Below are 23,003 nucleotides of genomic sequence, written 5' to 3'. Positions count from 1 at the left end.
GGAAGTGGCTCCATCGACAAGTTTTGTCAACGTGCAGCCGGTCCTAGTCAAAGCATTTGCATTGTTTGGTCTGCCCCACATCATCAAAACGGATAATGGACCACCCTTTCAGGGTAGTGAGTTTAAAGACTTTCTGAAAGATCTCGGGATCCAGCATCACCGGATCACACCACTGTGGCCACAGGTCAATGGAGAAGTAGAGCGCTTCATGCGGACCATCAACAAAGTGCCACGCATTGCAACAGCAGAAGGAAAGGATCCAGAAGCATCCCTCCAGCACTTCTTATGAGAATACAGGAGCACCCCACACAGCACCACCCAACGGTCCCCATGGTCACTCATGCTGGCCGGCCCCCGGAGGGACATGCTGCCTATGACGGATACCTGGGCTCCTGAGCCGTATGACCCCCAAGCAGCGCAAGATCGGAGGCGTGTCAACAATGACAGAGCCAGCCAGAGGCGGAGAGCTCGCCACAGACTACTAGTCCCAGGGGACCTTGTATTAATACGAACCAGGCGACCCGGAGGAAAATTCCGAACCGCCTACGAAACCGAACCATGGATCGTTAAGGCTACGAAGGGCACCACTGTCATGGCAGAGAAAAATGGAGAAGTCATCACACGTAATGTGTCCTATTTCAAACAGATACCATCGGCCACGGACGAAGGTCAACAGCCAGAAGGTCCGACACCCACAGAAGCAGAATCTACCCCGATAACAGATGCCCCAAGTGGGTCACCGGCCAAAAGCCCTGTACCGTCACCACCACCTGTTAGAGTACAAGATTCCACACCTGATTGTGGAAGCCAGCGACTATACCCAGTCCAAAGATCAGGGCTTGATCCATCACCGTTATTTAGCTCACTGCCCCATCCCAGCTCAGAACCTGGCTATATGCAAATTAGTCTGTCCCTGGCCCAGTGCATCATGGGAACAGGGCAGACCAAACTACCAAGCCAATTCTTCACCAGAAAGGAGACAAGCTTCCGGGGACCGGTTTCTGCCATTTCAGGCGTCGTCGACGGCTGAAATGCCAGAAACCGGTCCCCGGAAGCTTGTTTCCTTCCCAGTGTAAGAATTGGCTTGGTAGTTTGGTTTGCCCTGTTCCGATCATGCACTGGGACAGGAACAGACTAATTTGCATATAGCCAGGTTCTGAACTGGGATGGTGCAGTGAGCTAAAAAACGGTGTTGGATCTAGCCCTGATCTCTTGACTGGGTGAGAGTATTCTGCTTAATTCAGAAACTCTGTCCATCACCACCCCTTGTTGTTAAATATTTTGTCCACCATAAGCGTGGAAGGGTATACTCAGACATGAGTCCCTTGCTCACTGCTCCATCAGGATTCAAGCAAGCCGGGCCGACGATGCCTGAAATGGCAGAAACCGGTCCCCGGAAGCTTATCTCCTTTCTGGTGAAGAATTGGCTTGGTAGTTTGGTCTGCCCTGTTCCCATGATGCACTGGGCCAGGGACAGACTAATTTGCATATAGCCAGGTTCTGAGCTGGGATGGGGCAGTGAGCTAAATAACGGTGATGGATCAAGCCCTGATCTTTGGACTGGGTAAGAGTGGTCTGCTTAATTCAGACACTCTGTTCATCACCACCCCCTTTTCTGAATCATCTTATGAATGATACAGCAGGTCTTAAACTTCACTCGTTGACGTATAGGCAACCAGTGAAGTTTGTGTAGTAAAGGTTTAGATGGAGATCTGGGTGGTGCATTAAGCACCAACCTGGCTGCTGTATTCTGCACTACCTGCAGATGATCCAAAACCTCTTCATTTGCACCTGCCAAGAGACCATTGCAATAATCAAGACGGCTGATAACTAGAGCTTGAACTAAAGTTCTCCTATGGGAGTCAGGAAGGAAAAGAAATATCCTACGGAGGAGACCTATCACGTGGAAACAGGATCCCACAGTAGTGATAACATGTTGTTTCATGGTCAGCTCCCGTTCCAGTCGAACTCCCAGGTTCTTGATTATTGTTTTAGGTTCAGGGACTGGGCCCAGATCAGGAGGCCACCAATCAGGAGACCATTGGACCCTAGCTTCGCCGAAAAGCATCCGTCTCCGTCTTTCCAACGTTACATTGAAGAAAGTTGGAAGACATCCACCTTGCAACTGCCTTCATCCCATCGGAGAAAGATTGTATAATCTCCGGGGTTAGTTGTTTAAAGGGGAAAAGCAGCTGCGTATCATCAGCGTAGGACACTGGGCAGAAACCGAAAGCTCTGGTTATTTCTGCCAAGGGGGCCACATAGGTGTTAAATAAAGTCGGGCTCAAACAAGAACCCTGCGGGACCCCCTTGGTGATGTTAACCTCTTCCGACCTAAACTCACCCATGGTGACAGATTGGGTGTGGTTGGAGAGGAAGCTTTTAATCCATTCCAGTGCCCTACCGCCGATTCCACTCACAGACAGTCGTTCGATCGAGATGGTATGAGAAATGGTATCGAACGCTGCCGATAAGTCTAGCTGCACCAGGACAACAGAATAACCTTTGTCCTGGTACAACCGTAGATCGTCCGTTATCGACAGCAAGGCCGTTTCGGTGCTATATTTTGGCCTGAAACCTGACTGTGAAGGATCAAGGCTACCCGATTGTTCCAGGTAGGTAGATAGATGTTTATTGGTGTGCTTTTCGATAATTTTCCCTAGAAATGGCAACAGGGAAATTGGCCTAAGATTAGACATGTTGGTCCAAGGGAGAGATGTATTCTTCCTAATTGGTCTGACTAGGGCTTTTTTCCAGTGCTGTGGGACAACCCCAGTTGTAAGTGAGAGATTCACCAGTCTCTGAACATCAGGGCCCAGTGTTCTCCCTAGAGGACCCATAAGTCTAGCTGGAAGCAAGTCTGCCGGGCTCCCACTTTTAATATCAGTGAGCAGTTTCTGAACCTCTATTAGAGATATTTCAGGAAAATCGTTAAAGGAGTGGGAATTGATGGGCGCTGTTTGCACCAAAGTATAATTATCCCGGCTACTCATGGCAGGGATAAGTGCCTCTATTTTTTTATAAATGGCATTAATTTTTTCAGTGAGAAAGCTGGAAATATTATCACAAAGATGTTGTGAGGCCATATCTGCACTTTCGCAAGCTATAGGTTTTAGAAAAGTATTGACAATCTGGTACAATACTTTCGAGTCATTACCAGCTGCCTCTAACTGTGCGGTGATGTGATTCTTACGTGCAGATCGTATGGCTTTGTGATAGATGTTAAGGGCCTTTTTATAGTTAGTTTTATCTTCCTCCAAATAAGATTTTCTCCATGTCTTTCTGTCTTTCTAGCCATGCGTTTAAGACTACGCAGTTCTTCTGAATACCAAACTTCTTGTTTCCTGGCAAGGCTCATTTTAAAAAAAAAAATTGGGGCAATTTGTTGTACTGCAGCATCAACTGCTAGATCCCAATTTGAAAGAGCGGTATTGATGTCATCCGTGGGTGAGATGGGAGGGGGGAGATATTTCTGTTCAAACGTAGTGTCAGTGACTTTGTGCCACTGTCTTCGATTGGATGGAATTTGAACCTGGGGAATAGATCGTGGGCCCTTCATAGGCATAGAGAATTCAAGCACGAAGTGGTCTGTCCAATGGTATTGTTTGGGTACACAGAATTCAATACCACGGAAATTGGATATTATCATATCCAAGGTATGCCCTGCTTGATGTGTGGGTCCTCTATTACATTGCTTTAGTCCTATAAGGGATAAGTCGATCAAGAAGGATTGTACCTCGCTGTTATTTTCTTCCTCGCTATGAATATTAAAATCCCCAAGCAGCAAAAATTCTTTATCTGGGCATACATGAGGTGCTAGTGCTTCCACTAACTGTTTAGAGATGTTTCTTATAGGGCCAGGAGGGCGGTGGACCAAGGCTCCTTTTCTACTATATTTAGCAGATGAACCGATCCTAAAGATCAACATTTCAAAGGCCGGGTTACAACATTGATCGATAACCGAAACCGAAATATTGTCTTTGAATACAATTGCTATTCCCCCACCAACTTTTTGGGTCTGTCCATTCTAATAATCTTATAACCCTCCGGTATTCCAAGGGTGATAGCAGGGGTAGAGTGGGGTTTGAGCCATGTCTCCGTTAACAAGCACAAATCGGCTTTATGTGTGGAAATAAGATCCCAGACCTCAATGTAGTGTTTTGCTAGAGACCTGACATTGCACAATAGATTCCTTCCTCCCTGAACTAAGACAGCAGGGATGTTGATAGTGCATTGTTGACGGGAGGAATCTTTTTCAGTCTGGAATTGCATATGGCAGGACTTAAACGAAAATGGCCCTTCAGGGAAACAATGAAGTTGTTGCTTACAGTTAGATGTTATCAGATTAGAACGTAAGCACATTAAGGCCTGTGAGGAGTAGATTAGCCTAGATACCTTCAGGTCCCCAGATGGTACTGCCATGGCCCCTGATCCCGTCCGGTCGCGGACGGGCGCAGACGGGCTTCTCTCTGGCGCGCGACCGCTGCGCGCTTGCTGCGACGAGGGGGCTAAATACCCCTCAGCGTGCAGCAACTAGAGCGCTAACCGCTCGATGTAGGCGGAAGTGACCTGGCTCTGCCTGACCCGCCCTCCGCTCAACGGCACTGGTTGCCAAGTCGGACCGGGCGGGCAGGACGGGAGATCGAGCCCAGGCTGGGTTTACTGTGAGTGTTAAAGTTTTACCCTAAAGTGTGTAGCGCTATAACATACAGCAATGGACTATTAACGTTTTTCAAAAACGGCCCTATTAAAATTAATTCAAAAAGTTTTCAATATTCCTTGGTAATAGGGTGTTCCCACCTCCAACCACATTTTTCATGTGGTTGGACGTGGGAGGCCCACTTTGCATGTCATTAGCGATGTTTATCGCTGACATGCAAAGTGGGCTTGGGGCAGGCTGTAAAATGCCCTTGTTAATAGGGCTCTAGCAGTATCGCCGCTTTCTCGGTACAATTCGCCGAGAAAGCGGCGATACTTGCCCTTGGTAATATGCCCTATAGTTAGTAGGGGCTTCGGGAGACTGGGAGTGAGGCCTTAGCCATGTAGACTTTGGGGTAAGCCTTGGAGAACTACATTGAACAGGGCCGTTGTTGCGCACGTAACAGTAGGATGGAACCTGTAGGGCTTAGTGGTGTGCCGGAGCCTTGGAGATCTGGTGATGGTTGAGGATCTCAGAGCTTTAGTGTGTGCAGAGCATCTGGGGACCTGACATTAAACAGAGCCTCAGGGAAATATTAAGATGTCCTGACCAGAGAGTGAGCAGGGCTCTGGGTAAGAGGCAGCAAGAAAGACAGGACCTAATGGGGAGCAGGGATATAAGGGGAGCAGAGGGTGAGAAGGATTGCCATGGCACCCGAGAGCGAACAGCATCCCCCGGAGACGTCGGTGTGATCAGGAGCTTCAGGGAGTGGAAATGAGCTGATGGGTCCTGAGACAGAGATGAAGTTTGAGACCCATTGATTGATGAGCAAGAGTCTCACTGTCTCAAGATGAGCAGGCAGCCAGATCACTGAGAGTAATTAGAAGCCAGATCTATGGATAAACATGATGCTCTGAGGACCTGTTGGCCAATGGACAGTAAGATTCCCCATGAAAGAGGCCCGCTGCAGGGGGGGGACTCGGGGCTCTGAGGGTGGGCAGGGTTGAAGGCAGAGGATTCATAGACCCGAGGATGAACAGCTGGAGACCTGTGAAGGAGCTGCAATGGAATAATGGTGTTTCCAGACTTGACCAATGTTACTAGCCCTACCCGCTGTAAACTGATTCATGTACCACAAATGTCTTCCAAATTAGCCCGGGTGCTAACCAAACAATACTATGGGGAAATTGTGATCTTCGAATGTGGGCCACTTGTGTGGGCGCCCGGCCTGTTCTTGGTCCCAGTCTCCCTCTTTGGTGATCAGCTCTGCAGTCTGAGCCCCTTTGCGTCGCCCCAGCTCAATGCAAACACAGAGCAAACGTGACCCCAGCCATGTACCGCGGAGAGCTGGTTCCACCGGTGCTCCCCGCAGGCTCGCAGCAAGATGTAGGGCATCCGAAACCCACGGAAGGTGTTTCACTTATTTCAGGAATTTGAGATGACTGGAGGAACACAGGATCAGCTGGTTCCCAGCTCTTCGGGGACAGGCCTGTTGCACGGTGCAGCCAGGGGTCTGCCCAGACTGCGAGCACGCTGCCCTGCCCTGGACTGGACGAAGGTCCTAGTTTGGTATCGACACCGATGACCCGAGCGATAAGGGCCCTGTCCCCAGACACTCCGGCTCTGACCTCTTCACCTGTCGTACCTGGCAGCTCTCGGTGTGCATGCCTGCACGCCCGCGCTGCTGGAATGCCTGGACTGTAACCCGATACTGGCCCACGAGGAAGAATTCACAAACCTTTCTTCCGTGGTAAACTCCGAGAGCACCTGGTACCTGCCTGGTGACATTCCAAGCACGGCATTCCGCTGCAGTCACAGGGTGCTGTTAAATGTTTATGTTATTTCCTTGACTATTCTTGGTCTTTTTGTGCGTGGGTATTAGTAGCACACTTCATCTGTCCAACCAACAAAACATTTAATTTGAAATATGCTGCATTATTGCTGGCGCGAGATTTACAAATTTCTTAGCACATTAATTCCGACGTTGGAACTGGGGAACCTGGTTTGAGTCTCTGCGTCGGTTTTCCATCCTGTGATTCTGGGCAGAGTTTGCGCTATATAAAACTACCCAAAAAAATGAATATGTGTATGTAATAATAGTCTAACACGTGTATATACCGCTCCTTTCCTCGGCATAGCTGTTTCCAAGCAGATGATGCCCAGGCTGGGCATCATCAGGCTGCCCTTTAAAGGTGCATTGTAGTCTGCGGCACTTGTCAGGCGCGCAACACCAATTGTGCCAGGGGCGGCTCTAGGCTCATGGCAGCCCTGGGCAGGAAGCGTAGGTAGGGGGCCCCGGAAGAGAGGGGGTCCAGGCAGGGCGGAGCGCGGAGGGCAGTGAAGAGGGGGGGGGGTCAGGGTGTTTGGAAGTGGAATAGAGCCAGAGGCCGCCAAATCCCTGCCAGGGGCTGCCACGCAAATATGTATCCATCCTCAGAGGATTATTATATTAAGGATATATATTGGCGTGGTGGCCCCTGGGGTTTGGTGGCCCTGTGCAGGTGCACAGCTTGCACATGCCTAAAGCCGCCCCTAATTGGGCTCACATGGCCTCAGCCCCCCCACCCCCTGTCGTGTGTGTCAGCCCAGGCTGACACAGCTTTGCAGGCTGGCGACCATCTAATTGCAGCCGCACTCGAGTACTTAACAGGTCTTTAAAAGACCATTTACTTGTAAATTAGACTTTTGTTGTGTTTTCACCCCTTCTTTCAGTCACTCTGTCTATGGTTGGAACAATTAGCCCCCCGAAATATTTTTCAGCCCCCCTGAAATTTGGCTCTAGTTGCCCGCCTGGCACTTGTAATACTGCAGCCGGGATACCCTCCTCGACTTGACTCAGCATCTCATCCACCACCCTTTAAATAAGACCCATAGTAGCATATTTATAGGGACTTGCGCAGAGCAGCATAGCAAGTCACATTGCTGCACTGCCCTCGTCAAAGTGAAAGGACAGAAAAGTGTATCTATGACATATGGCACATTCTTGGTATTTCCCCTGCCCCTGCGCTGGCGCTGTTTTGGCAGCCTAGCCCCAATGTAGGCACCTCTGCAACATGGTGCAAGGTGCCTGCATTGCATGCAGGATTGTTTTTGTGCAGGAAGGGGCACCTTCCTGCACAAAAACAATCCTTGGAGGCTTTTTCCTCTTTCTATGTGTGCTGCATTCTACACACATAGAAATAAACGAGGAGAAATAAAGTTATTTCTCCTTGTTGCGGCTCCCCTGGGGAGGCGTGAAGGTTTGGTCTTGTAAATCTGTGGATGTGTCAAAATCCAAGGGTGTTGCATGAGAATGGAACGCTTCCTTAGCGCAGAGTAAGGAAACAGCAATTTGTGCTGCATTGCCTTACTCCATATCTATGAGACCATTCAAAGCAATACAAAGTAGCTTTGCGTGGCCTCATAAATATGATTCAGTGGTTTGTGCGGCCAAAAAGTAAAACAAAGCAGCACAAGAAGCTCGTAAATATGCCCCCTAGTTAGTGTGACCAGATGTCCTGGTTTTGTTTAGGCAGTCCTGTTTTTGTAAAAGCAGTCCGGGTGCTCCGACACTTTCTGCCAAAACAGAGAGAGAGAGGGTTGGATGAACGTGCATATTAATCACAGAGTTGTGCAGGCTCACGGTTCATCCGTCCCTCTTATCACACCAAAGACACAACTTAACTCTTACAGTCATCTACTGTGCTGCCTCGCATCATTTAAGTAGCACAGCAGGATTTAGGGCCAGATGTACAAAGCATTTTACCGTTCTGAAATGGTCCATTGGGCCTTTCCGATTGGTAAAATGTATTTTGCCATGTACAGAAGGCAAAATGCGACTCTGTACCTTGTTACCGAATCTCATTTTTTTTGTGTGAATCGGTATTAGGAAAGGGCATGTTTAGGGCATCCATTTCTAAAACCGAATAGCACTGATATGTATGAATGTTTTGCGACCGGGAATGCGGTCGCAAAACATTTGCAGTTACCACCAACTTCCTACTCTTAAAAAATGAAAAGGTAGCTTTTCATTTTTATTTTTGAAATGCTTCCCGTTTTCCTTTCAGGAAAACGGGAAGCAGTGCCAACAAAAAGATTGCTTTATTTAAAAAGCAGTCACAGACATGGTGGTCTGCTGATCCCAGCAGGCCACGATCCCTGTGATTGTAGCCATTCACAATTAGGGCTCCCGGTTTTCCGTTTTTACGGATTTTTACATATAAATACAGACGGAAAACAAGTTTTCCTTAATCTGTATTTATATGTAAAAAATGGGAAACTACTAATACATTTTGTTCTGCTGCAATCTGGTGTCTCCCCCTCCTTGGAGGGTTAAGAGGTGTCAGCCCGGGCTGAGACACCTTCCCAGGCAGACAAGGAGCTGCCAGCTGCACCCGAGCACTTCACAGGTCTTTGAAAGACCATTTACTTGTTAATGAGGCTTCACCCCTTTTAGAAACCATGCCAGAGTCAGATTAGGAGCCTCTATTCACACCATTGTTGTGTGAGTTGTGGCTCTTGTACCATGTGCTGAAATGATGCACTGGTAAAATCATTTGTAATTATTTAATGCCCATGCACTCTGTGTTGTTTAATGAAACATTTAATTTCGCTTCATGCAGCCTGCCTGTTGGAATGCAACAAACATTTTAAGATATTATGAAAGTGTTTAAAACATGGACCATGTTTTAAACGCTTTCATAATATCTTAAAATGTTTGTTGCATTCGAACAGGCAGGCTGCATGAAGCGAAATGTAATGTTTCATTAAACAACACAGAGTGCATGGGCATTAAATAATTACAAATGATTTTTCCAGTGCGTCATTTCAGCACAATGCGCGCTGTCACCAACCAATCGGATGTCCTTGGCTGGTGGATTTTAAAAGTGGTGGGCAGTACATTTTAGATACGAAATGGCAATACACACACTGAAGGCGCAGGGCGCAGTCTTCAACACAAGTTCAGTGCTGATGTGTGTAGTGGTTCCAGTGTCTAATTAATTTTTTTAAAACGGTGCCCGGATCAAAACGTTTGTCCAGCATCCACAGCCGCATCTGTAGAATGTCAGGTGTGCAGAATAATAAAGCTGTGTAGTTCTGACTTAATTTCATGCCTCTTTCATACCCCACCAAACACTCCCTGCCCCTTTATTTCATTCTGTCACGTTCTTTTTCAACCATGCTTTCTCTTATTGCTGGTATTTTTCCATCTTGCTTTTCCCCTTCTTTCCCCTGTTTGTGTTTTTCTATGCTTGCTGTGGGTCAAAATCTGATGAGGAAATATAAGTGTAAGTTCCCTAGAAATGAGCGCCGATGGGCACCATCTGTAACTACAAGCTCAAAATAAACACTGATCAGTTTCTTCTGTCGCATCCATGGTATTCAAAATGGTAAGAATACATTTTGGGTTTTCGCCCAATTTTCCTATCACTTTGATCAATCTGCGTGAAACGTTCCAGGATTGACTATAAATGAATCAGACTATCCAGGGGTAATGCATCTGATGCAGAAATGAATCTGCAGCCTACTGTTTTACAGTTTAGCAGGGCTGTCTCCGGCTTTCATCCTGCAAATGTTGATTAAATAGGTACCAACCACTGGGTTGGGTAACGATAGCGCCTCTTACTCTGAAGCTGCAATAATCATAGCAAGTGTTTCACGAAAAGAATTTGTTCTTCTTAATATGTAAAATATATCACATAAAAACAAAACTCCCACCTTAGGAACTGAATATGGCATGAGAGACCCCCCCAGCGTGAAGGGCCAGCTGTGTATGTAAACACAAAATAAGGCTTTAGGGTCATGAAGCTGTCTTTTTAAGCAGAGGGTCTCCAAATAGTGGTGCAATGAAGGCGGACGTGGGAAGTGTGCACTCCCATTGTAGAGTACCACTGACAGAACAATGAGTACAGAATATATATATATATATATATATATATATATATATATGAAACAAAACTCGCCTGGCGCAGCCTGCGCCTCCAATTAGTGATTCAACTGGATTAAAAGACGAAGAGTTGAACCCGTTTCTGGTGCCAAAACAAAGGTGCCTTTTATTTATGCATATTATTGCTCAGCTTGCCCGCCATTACGCGTTTCGACTGTCTCCACAGTCTTGATCACATGGTAAGTTTGCATTGCCACAAATGGGAAATAAATAGCAAACACAAAGGGCGGACTTATTGTTCCCGCCCCCAACATCATTTCAGAAGGTTGTTGTTTTAAAAAGGAAACAAACAAAAGACTACATATAGTTTTGTAGTCTTCGACCTCAACTAATGAAACTCATATATATATATATAAAATGTGTACAGAAGCGCGATTGTCATGTAAGATATAAACTTAGAGGAAACGTTTTTTAAATGAGTCCTTACTGCAGGCAACAATGGAAAATCGTGTACGGCTTCATTTGAAAGCAGTTTTAAATCTCGGTAGGTGCTGTGCCCGTTATAGTGGTTCTCCTCTGAAAGAATTCCTTTTCATTGTTTTACTGTTCATTTCCTACCTGTTTCTGCTCGTCTTGAGTGGCTCCATTTGGTCTTTTTATTGCAGCGCCAGGAACGTGATGATTACAGCCATATCAGGAATCAGGTTAGAGCTAAGCTGTAATCCTCTTTTCACCCCTGCTCCATCCTGACTCCTGATAGGGCCTGGGGCGATTTTGTCTTACCGCCCGTGCATGCATCCATTCTTAGACAAGGTGCGCTGCGAAGAGCATGCGCAGCAAGTCTATGGGTTGCGAATGTGTGAAGAGGGCTGAAATGAAAAGCGCTCTTCACATATGTGCAATACATGGAGATGATGCACCCCTGCCCTGTGTTGCTCCTCTGTGCACGTCCGTTGACACCTGCACAGAAATGAAAGCAAAACGAACTGACAAATCTGTCAGTTCGTCTGTTTTTATTTCTGGAGGCTGGAAATGCACAGAGTAGCTTTTCTCTCCTCCTGTGTGCTGGTGATGGGAGGTCGCCACCCTTGCGCCCCCTATGGACCAGCCGCCACTGCCACTGTAAGAATTCCACCAAGGGAGAGGAAGGAACGAGGCCAGACTGCAGTATAATAATGACTGGTACCACATTGCCCGCACAACCTGCTGAGTGGCAGGTGCTGGCTATGCTGATGTCCATAGGGGACAAAGCTTAGCTAACGCAGCATCTGACATCTATACGTATTGATCTCTGTGGATTATTAATCTGATACAACATGAAAACTGTCACACTCTGTACATCCAGATTTTGCAGTGAACTGCAGCCACAGTACAACAGCAAAGCATTAATACTGTTAAGACACAAATAAACAATTCCCATACTAAAGGCTCGTGCTGCTGTGTCTATGCTTGATAATTCCTGCGTCTGGTAATTCGTTTTGGACAAAGTTTAATGGTGTCCGCGTCCTGAAGTTGCCCTGAGTACACTGGATCCGTTCGACTCTGGTATGTTTGTACATGCGCTCGAACGAAAATGCTTCTAAAGCGTGTCACGCACGACGTGCAGTGTGTGCGTCAACCTGCAGTGCCAGGCGTGTATTAAACAAAAACCGAATCATTACACTTAACACAGCTCTGCACGTTTGTATCATGGGAATTCAAGCCAATAGGCTTAAATCTTTTAAACAGGAACAAAGAGTGGGGGTTAAGTTCTACCCAACAGCAATCTTCCTTTCGCCCCAAGCCGGAGTCTAATGACCCAACATGAGCTGTGTCCTGCCTGCCTCCAGGCCTTCGACAGAGATCACAGATTGGGGCTTATTTACAAGCTCCTTGCACCGCTCGTACGTCACTCTTTGTTCATTTTCCAGGGTGGCATTAATCATATCGGACATAGGGCATAATGCTGTTGTGTACTAGCCTGTCCTTTGACAGCACGCTGGGGAACGGTGCATCTTCTTACGTCACAGGGCATGGCAAATCTTTAGCAACATACTTGAAACAGCCAAGACGCACCACATTTTCGGTTCAAGTAGTGTTACAAGAAGCTTGCCAGTCTCCCTGGAACATGCTATGGGCAGAGAAAGGAGTGATAAACAAGCATTTTCAATGCAATAAGTCTTGCATTTACCAGAGTTTAAGCTATTGGCATTGTAAATGAAAATGCCTTTTATTTATGTTTTTTTAAAAACAGATAAATAAAAGGCATTGTCATTTACAATGCCAATAGCTTAAACTAGCGTAAATATGCGAGACCTATTGCATTGCAAATGCTTGTTCTCTTCTTCACACACAAAACATCAATCCTCATAGTAATGGCCAGGGACAGCTTTAGCGCTGGTGGGGCACAATTGGGTTGCTGCTGAAGGCAGTTTGAGTTTCTCTCAGTGGGGCAGTATGGTGTTCAGTGGGGGAAAGGATGTGGCATTTTGCCGATGACAGAAACTGCAAGGCTCTGAGACAAATGGCTTGTGATAGCACATTTAAGCATATTTGGGACACTTTGCAAATGGCAAAGTTTTCAAATGAATGTATAGTGTTGACCAATAACAACTGAGCGCACGTGTGCATTGTCAATTTAAATAAATGTGGAAAAATACTAGCTGTGGCTGTAGCGTCGTCTTTTGCTTTTGGCAAAAATAAATGTGTATAAATACAGAAACAATGCCCGAAAAATAAATATGGATAAATACAGACGGAAATGGCAAAAAAATAAATACCATAAAACCGGGAGCCCTATTCACAATGGGTCACAAATTGCTACCTACCTCATGAATACTGATGAGACAGGTTATTTTATGAGCCGCTGTCAAACACACTGTCGGACACCACAGTTTGTGATTTCCAAATAACGAATCGCTAAAATTTGCTATTAGGAAATTTCAAACACTAGATTAAGTACATCCGGCCCTTAATGAGGGGGGTATGAGGTCTTCACAGCTCATAAACCAGGGCCAGACTCACCAACAGTCTGACCTTGCAGCTGATGACAGCAATGGGTGGTGGATATATATGTAACCACCAGTAGGTGGTTATAGTTAGGACCGAGTTACCATAGGAAAAATTGCAACATTCTATTCCCAATAACTTTGGCGCCGATTGATGAAGCTTCGCGAAATTTTCAAAACTTATCGCCCGCTTTGGTCCACTCCTATCATGAAAGTTTCAGGGTGATTCGGCAAGCAGGGGCTGAGATAAAAGGGGGTCCCAAAACGTGTTTTCTCCATGCAATTTTCAATAGGAACCTTTAGACACGGCTACAGCCTGAACTGCTGAACGGAATTACACCAAATTTGGCAAAAAGGTAGCCCTTGGTTCAGAAAGAGCCCTTTTTGTTAAATGGTGTAAATTTGTTCAGTAGTTTTAAAAATATTAATGGAAAAAGAAATATATATATCTGGGCGGAGCCTAACCACACATTTCATCGTGAGATCTGATTGGCTGTCAGCACTTCATCCAAGAAGTGTTGGTAGGCATCTTGGGACCAATATACATGATAGCACCTCATTAAAAAGCATTGCACTTAATAGCAGGTTTAAAGACTTTAGTTACATTATAAATCATTTGTTGATGGTACCATACTCATTTTAGGAATTGTGGTGTGTTCTAAGGTGATTTAATTTTACCATGTGAAAAAGCCTTCTGCTGGGATATTATGAATCATTTTTGAGAGAAAACTATTTTCTCATGCTTTTCTCACAGAGGTTTGGAAGGTGATCTATAAGCTAAACTGAGAGCATATTTTCTGTAAATTCACATTATCTTTCTCAGTCATGTGAGAATGAAGTCTGACATTCTCAGTAAAAACCGGCGGAGAGGTGAGGTTTCTGCATTGAGCCTATATCCGCTTACTTTATTGCTTTCAACTTTGTCTTGATATAACGACCAATGTCTTACTTTAGCTTTTCCTCTGTTTCCCTCGCTCTTGTTTAGTATTTTTCGACGTTTTGATAAGCTGCCCGTTAGGTAAGATGTGCAATTTTGCGTACACGCCATAGGGTGTCTTTTCTTAAACATCCACATTTCTCTCTCGTATCATTGCACTCGTTACTCTGATGTATAGGTGGTGGTCTCCCTTTCCAGTGCACCGGGTCACTGTGCATACTATAAACTTTGCTGGTGCACAGTACACTGTGAGTCTTATCAACCATGATGTGTTTGCACGGGACTTAAACTATATGATCTATGATGGTCTACACACTAATTAGTTGGTCCAACATGTTCAATAATTTTAACTCGGAGAGAACATGAGATGGTTTTTTCAATGTAATATCTGTATATTGCAATCCGGAAATCTTGATAATTTTGGGATCACTTGTTGGGGTGTTTGTTTGCACTTGTAGTCACAGGACTATTTAACTTGCCACAATGTAATGTATATGGTGCGATTACATTTGTGTAACCGGCTACCATTATGCATTTTTTAGAGCCCTGAAGAAGTCTTGGGTAACTCCCTGACGAAACACGTGTTGGCTGGGCACCTGGATTAAACCTAAATGGAAAGAATACTTCAATCAAAGTCTCTCATTGTGTTTTGTTTTTGGTTGTCTAACTACGTACAGTACTTATACTGTCAACGAAAGGACATGTGCACAGATGCTTTGTATTTATTCTCAGTAAAACATGTACATCCAACAAGTGCAGAGACTGTCAGTTGATTGCTTTGTGTTTTACTGCAGCTTCCCAGAGTGTTCTAAAGAACAACTAGAGCGCTAACAGTCCTACTTATGACAAACGCATTGCACACCTGAAGCCATCTTGATTAGAATAAAGTGGTAACACTTAAAACATTTAATTTAAAAAGTAACAAAACGAGGGGGTTAATTTTGCCATAGAAAGTATGATTAGTTCTGCAGAGAGAAAAATTAGGGCACATTTTGAGTGACTTCTCAAATCCACTTCTATTTCATTAAAAGATTCTTACTTGTATACTGAAACATGCGCTTTTAAAACCAACAGCAGACTTGCCTGGTGAGCAGTAGCTTTACTACAGTGATCTAATAAGCAACTAGAGTGCTAACATTCAGAATTTATGGCAAATGTGTGTCACATCTAAAAGCCTTCTTGATGGAATCAAAGTAAAAAACTGAAAGTATTTCCTACTGAGAAGATGGTGGTAAACGAGGAAATTAGGAAACTTCATAACAAATAAGTCTCCCAAGATGGCCATCAGAGACAAAAGAGCCCAAATGTAGCACACATATCACCCAGATGTAGCCCAAGTATAACCCAATGACAGAATGTCCCAGAGTGTTCTAAAGAACAACTAGAGCGCTAACAGTCTTACATATGACAAAAGTATGGCACACCTGAAGCCATCTTGATTGGAATAAAGTGGTAACACTTAAAACATTTAAGTTGCAAAGGAACAAAATGAGGGGGTTCATTTTGCTATAGAAATTATGATTAGTGCTGAAGAAAGAAAAATTAGGGCACATTTGAGTGACTTCTCAAATCCTCTTCTATTTCATGAAAAAATTCTGACATGCAGACTGAAACATGCACTTTTAATACCAGCAGCAGACTTCCATGGTGAGCAGTAGCTTTATTACAGTGATCTAATGAGCAACTAGTGTGCTAACATTCAGAATTTATGGCAAATGTGTGACATATCTGAATACCTTCTTGATGGAATCAAAGTAAAAAACTGAAAGCAATTCCCACTGAGGAGACTGCAGTAAATGAGGAAATTAGGAAACTTAATAACAAATACATCTCCCAAGATGGCCACCAGAAGCAAAAGACCCAAATGTAGCACACATATCCCCCAGATCAGATGTAGCCCACATTTAGCCCAATGACAGAAGTGTGCAAAACACTTTTTATTTTTTGTGTTTTTTGCAGTTTTATATAGTGCCGACATTTTAGGTATTGGAGTGCTTCAAATGAGCACTGGCTACATCACACAAGAACAAATTCATTTTGGTTTTAGACATGGGTAGATTAATTGATTTGACCAGAATCACAGAATGTCGAGCTGAAGCAGAAACACCAACCTGATTCCCCAGTTGCAAAGTCTGCAGCTCTGGAAGTAACACCACATCCTCTCCCCTAAGTGCAACATTTAATCAAGTGGTCAACTGGATAAAAAAAACATAAAGATAAAACATAATTTAAAAGTGCTTTGTCACTATTTGAAAACCCAGAAAATATGTCCTAATTTTAGTTTTTTAGAGCACTAACCATACTTTTGATACAAACAAGACCCTCTCTTATATGTAATTTCTACAGGAAATGCTCTAGGTATTACAGTTTTTATTACATCAAGATGACGTCAGGCGTTCCACACTTTTGTAATACATATAGAATGTGAGCAATCTAGTTGTTCATTAGGATACTGTTGAGAGGCCGAGCTAGGGGCACAGATTCTAAAATTTGAAGGCAGGTAGGAGGGTGCAGAGGCAACAATTTGACCACACTGGGCAGGCAGGAAGGGCAGTTGCAGCACAACAGACTATGGAGGGCAGTATAAAGGGGGCAGGGGCAACAAACCAACAATACAGGACTGCCAAGAGAGGCTGTGGCAATATAATAGACTATTGTGGGCAGAAGGAAGTGGCAGTGGTAGTACAACCATACATGCCAACAGTTCCGATTCAGCCAGGAAAAGTCCAATGTTTTTAAGCCTAAATGGGCTTTATTTGATCTGTCTCCTGTCTGCAATCTCCTCTTTTTCAATGTAAGTCAAAGGGGAAAATCAATACCCCAGTGTAGGAAAGTGGCTCTATATATACCAGACCATAGTAAGGTACAGTGTGTATAGAGTCCCCAGTCCCCAGAGATTTGGCAGAGGCTAAAGGAAGATATAACCTTACTCTCCAAAGTGGTAACTTGGTCGAGCAGTAAGGCAGTATCAGAGGACAGTGTAAAGCATTTGTTGTACACACTCAGTCAGCAAATGGTCTCACACATTCAAGAACTGAACTCTAGGCCGATTGTTTTGTATCAAAAGATATAGTTGTTTTATTTTAGAACCAACGAGGTAGGAAAAATATACTTTCACAGAATGAGTTACTTTAGTTAAATACTTTTCAAATAGGCAATAGACTTTTTGAACGCAATAGTTACAGTTTGTTGCAATAAGCTATACAATTTCAAACACAATGCAACATTGAGCTCAATGGGAATTTCTAGTTGAATGCAATTAGTTACTTTGTAGACTACTTTTCTAACCCCAGGACTGGATCCTAGATTCAGTCCCGGGACATGAGCTGTAAACAGTTAAGTAAAAGCGTTTTGGTTACAGTAGTGATTTTTAAGGATTATTATTGTATTTTAAAAGTTGACAGAAACTTTTTCAGTTAAAATTACCAATGTTATCCTATGGAAGGAAATTCAATTTGCCGGTAAAGTATGTTCACGTTACTTTTGTAATCCAGTACTGGACTCCTAGGTTCAGCACTGGGACCACTATCTAAAACAGGTAAGTAATTACGTTTTGGTAGTTGGTATGATTTTTAAAGAATATTTGTAGTTTGCAAAAATCGACACTTAGAAGAAATTTCACAGAAAAACAGACAATGGTTTCATATGGTAGAAAATTCACTTTGCAGGTAAAGTATGTTCACGTTACTTTTGTAATCCAGTACTGGACTCCTAGGTTCAGCACTGGGATTTCTACCTAACACAGGTAAGTATTTACGTTTTGGAAGTTGGAACGATTTTTAAAGAATATTTGTATTTTGCAAAAATCGACACTTAGTAGAAATTTCACAAAAAAACAGTCAATGGTTTCCTATGGAAGAAAATACAGGTTACTGGTAAGTACGGTTAAAATTACTTTTCAAGGTTTGTGCTGGGTTAAAAGGTGCAGCACTGAGGTCTCTCCTGATAACAGGTGAGTAAATCGGAATTCGTTGTTTGGCTGATTTTAGGTGAATATTTTAAAGTTCCAAAACTCCACACAGAATTTCCAAGTGAAAAACAAGTCAATGTTAGCCTACGGAAGAAAAGTGAGTTATCAGCTTTTAGTTAAGTACTCGACTGGCAGAGTTAAGGTTCTGGGCATAGACTCAGGGGTCTCCCAGGGTCAGGTAGGTACAGTTGATACACCCTCAGCGGCTCAGGGGCAGCCGGGTGCAGAGGTAGGTAGGCCCAATGTTATCCAATGAGAGGCAGGGGGCCTTCGGTTGGTGGCTGCCGGCTAGCGGGCCACGCAGCTGTGGGAGCTGGGCTCCTGGTCACTTGCTCAGGGCAAAGGGGGAAGTAGGATAGGTCAAAGATTGCACTGCCAGGGGCACTCAGGCGGCTGGGTGCAGGGTGCTTTTGAGCCGTCCGACGCTCAATGTTATTCAATGGAGAGCTTGAAAAGGGAACAAAGGCTGCAGGCTCGGAGATGGAGGATCTTCTGAAGCGACCAACACTTTGAGGGGTAAGTTGAGATCTTGGGGGTAGGTAGGCACCCCGGAGTTGGACACAGGAGGCCGGGGGCTGCCCGATGCAGGGGGTGTCTTTGGACGTCTCGAAATCTTACCCTCGTCTGGTCGCGGCTGGAGGGGTCCCTGGTTCTGAGGCTGCAGGCGTCATCTGTGTCGTCGAGGCGGGTCCTTGGGACTGGATTCCTGGTCAGAATCACCCGGGGGACATCCTCAGGGTCTTGGTCCACTCGGGCACAGGCCGGGTTTGGCGGGTGCAGAGTGGGTTGGATTTGCGGTTCCTGGCTGGCACCAGGGGTATTGCTGTTTGAGCAGAGCCACTGCTCGTGGGAGTCCCAGTTTCTAAGAGGGTCAAGGCAGGCAGGTCCTCCTGGGTTTCTTGAGGTGGCTGTTTGCAGGAGACGCCGGGATTTAGCAGGAGCAGGTTCAAGGATCAACAGGCCTATAGGGCTGGGGCCAAGTCAGTTGGTGTCGTCCTCTTGTAAGCAGCTGCACAGCAGGTCTTCTTCTTCTTGGTCTTCTTTCTTGTTTTGAAATCGGGATCTGAGGAAGGAAGGTTCAGGGTGCCCCTAAATACTACATTTAGGGGCGTTATAGATAGGAGAAGGGCAGGGACCAATAGGTCTCTGTCCTGGGGTGAGAACACCCCTTATCCTGCTCCTCTCCTGTGGGAGGGGGCAGGAGCCTATCTCTAATTGGGCAGGGCTCCCCATCTTCAAGATGGCCGGAGCCCGGAGTTGTGCTTCACCTCGCCTCTCCCACCTGAGGGATGGAGTTGGCAGAGGCTGGCACACCCCCTTTCCTAGTATAGGTTTTCCCGCCAGTCTTCCCGTCAGAGTGGGGGTCAGGACTGGTGTGCCATTTCGAGACTTTGTTTACTTCTGCACCAGGCCCATCAGTCTGCAAAGGCAGCGTGTGGGTGTCAGGGTGCATGGCCCCTAAGGGTGGCACAATAAGTGCTGCAGCCCTTAGGGGTATTCTCTGGTCACAATGTCCTGGGTACCTAGGGTACCATTTACCAGGGGCTGACATGTGGCCAGAGATGCCAATTGGGTTTCAGCTTCAATACAGTTTTAGGGAAGGAACATAGGCCCTGGGCTCCTGATTGGCAGGAGCCCAGGGCACACACAGTCAAAGCACATCAGCAATTCAGCAAAAAGTGGGGGCATACCAATGCAAGACAGATGGCACTTTCTCACACCCAGTTTTTTTCAAAATCTCCCTCTTACTAAGTTCAAAATGTTAGCAAGTATGGTACATTGGATCATGGAAGGCAGGAGGAAATTAGGTAGGGACATGGATTCGGATAACAGAGGACAGGAAAGACATGGAGAGGTGCACCAAACTGACCCTACAGGGCAGGCATCAGGGTTTGCAGCAGCACAATACACCACACAGGGCATGCGGGACGGGAGTGCAGCACAACAATCCATTGAAAGCAATAAGGAGGGGACAGGACCATGCACATGGACAACAGAGAACAGAGGGGAAAGAGGCAATGGTAGGTAGCTGACCTTAATGGACAGACAGGAGAGAAAGCTGCAGCATAACGGACCATAAAGGGCAGGAGGGACGGGTCAGGAACATTACAATGGAACAAACAAGCCAAGAGGGAGGGAATAGGGGTCGGCACAATGAAACAGTGGGCTGGCGGCAAGGGGGCAGGGCAGGAGCAGCAAGATGACCATGGAGGTCAGGCAGGATGGGCACTAGAAGCAAGACACACCATGGAGTGCAACAGTGAGACTATAATGGCATACACACAGACATGAAGGGAAGGTGGGAAGGGGTCAGGGGCAGCTAGCTGACCAGACAGGGAAGGTGGGAGGGCCTGTGGCAGCACAGAAGACCATGCATGGTAAGCGGGAGGGTTAGTGGTAGCACAATTGCTATGATGGGCAATAAGGAGGGTGCAGGGGCATGCACAAAGGACCATGGAGGATAGAAGGGAGGGTCAGGACCTGGGCACCGACAAGAGAGCTCAGGGGAAGGGGCCACATAACATACCACACGGGGCAGGCAGGAGGAGCAGTTGCAGGACAACAGACCAGGGAGGGCAGAAGGGTGTGGCAGTAAAATAGACCTTGGGGGACAGGAGGAAGGGGATAGGGGCATGGAATGTGGACAGGCAAGGTGGAGGTGGCAGGCACAGGTTACAGTCATCTGACAATGCTAGGCAGGTGAGAGGGGAGTGGCAGCTCAACAGAACACTCAGAGTAGATAGGAGTGGCAGGTCCATGGAACATGGTGGGCAAAAAGGATGGAGCAGGGAGGGCACACAGACATCGGAGGGCAGGGGGAAGGAGAATAGGGGCAGCAAGCTAAGCACAGAGGCTAAGCAGGAGGTCAATGATGGGGCATAGAATTGGGCAATGGAGGGCAGGAGGAGTGGAGTGGTACATCATGCTAAATGGAAGGCAGTGGCAGCACATCAGACCATGCATGGTAGGAGGGAGGAGGCTAGTCCATGGATTCAGACAACAGAGGATAGGGAGGAGGTGGAAGGGGCAGCAAGCTAACTGTTCAGAGAAGGCGGGAAGGCCAGTGGCAGAACAATGGCCATACAGGGCTGTCATAAGGGAGCAGGTACATGGACTTGGATAATGGATGGCTAGGAGGAGGGAGGGCAGGAGCATCAAGCTTGGGTGGGGGCAGCACAATGCCAGGCCCTGCTTCCAACCCCCCACCATCCATTGTGATATGCATCTTACTTAACGTTAAAAAAAAACTAGAAATGTACTGAAAAAAACAAAGATTACAGGGACGGTATAGTTAGTCTCAGATTTCACTCATACACAACCAGTGAAATTCAGCAGTTATGAGCTAACTATAACTTACGCCCCCGAAATGTACCGCTAATGACCTCAGACATTACATCATTCATGACAAGGACAGTTACATTACTCATGACATCACTCATGACATCTCAAATGAGCTGTGAATGGAATGGAACTATAATCGCTAGAACTTTCTTTAGGGATAGTGTGTGAATATTAACACCCTTTTTTTTCCTTTTCTTTCGTGTAAGAACCATTATAATACGCAACGTGCCCAGATTAATATGGCCGATAGCCTTTCACTTTAAAGTAATGTGTAGTCCATTGTTTATGTTGATGTTTGCAATCCTAAGTATGTTTATTATGAATAAGTCACGTTGACGAACATACAGGGATGGAGATCATGGGGCAAGATATGCTGAAATGACATTGTGTGCATATTAACACTGGTTTTCTTTTCTTTATTATATCAATTCCAGAATTTTCACATCGTGACCAGGCCAATATGGCCGCCAGCTTTTTGTATTAAAGTAATATGTAGTCCTTTGTTACTGTTGGCAACTTTAGGCATTTGTACATTTAAATAAGGATGCTTAAATGACGTCTTGTATCGTTATCAAGGTTCGGACATGCCGAAACGCGTGGATCACGTCCTTTGCTGATTAAATACTTCCAAACTACAACCTGAGTGCTGATTCCTTCCCTGTAAGAGTGAGAGGAGATTTCAGGGACATTATAGTTAGAAATTAGCATTTAAAAAACCTCAGAAATTCACTGAAAAAAACACAGGTTTCATGGACGTCATAGTTAGTTGGACATTTCACTCGTACAAAACAAGAGAAATTCGGCCATTATAGTTAGTTGTGCTAACTATAACTCGCGCCCCCGCAATGCACTGCTGATGACGTCACATATTACATCACTCATGACATGGTCAGTGACATCACTCATGACATCACTGATGACATCTCAAATGACATCACTGATGACATCATCCACGTGATCAACTGATGCACCTCCTCACACCCTAAAATACAGACTACCATTCTCGAAACCATAGACACACCAATACTAGTACAGCTACAATATTTTGTGCACTATGCATGCAGACCTCTAACCAGCTACATACTATTGATATGCTCTTCTAAATACCCAGTTAGTACCTATGCAGTGTAGGAATCCTCCTGTCTGTCCCATGCATTTCTCCAATCACCCATCCAGCACTATCTACTTATCCTATTAATCCACCAATACCTAAGCACTTATAAATTCACTATACACTCTGTTTGTAAAACTGTATTTATTCT

General features: G+C 45.4%; 1 long non-coding RNA gene across 1 annotated transcript in view; it reads right to left on the bottom strand.

The window, feature by feature from the left end:
- LOC144811198 (uncharacterized) overlaps window positions 1-23,003 on the bottom strand; it is a 634,750-nt gene that overhangs the window by 166,438 nt on the left and 445,309 nt on the right. Inside the window, exon 3 of the long non-coding RNA XR_013606903.1 lies at window positions 16,541-16,624. This is a non-coding gene — a long non-coding RNA (uncharacterized LOC144811198). The remainder of the gene's footprint in view (window positions 1-16,540; window positions 16,625-23,003) is intronic.

This window comes from Lissotriton helveticus, chromosome 1_1 (assembly GCF_964261635.1).
Source record: "Lissotriton helveticus chromosome 1_1, aLisHel1.1, whole genome shotgun sequence".
Lineage (NCBI taxonomy): Eukaryota > Metazoa > Chordata > Amphibia > Caudata > Salamandridae > Lissotriton > Lissotriton helveticus.
Note: the sequence above shows the minus strand (reverse complement) of the source record. Positions and strands in the feature narration are given on the sequence as shown.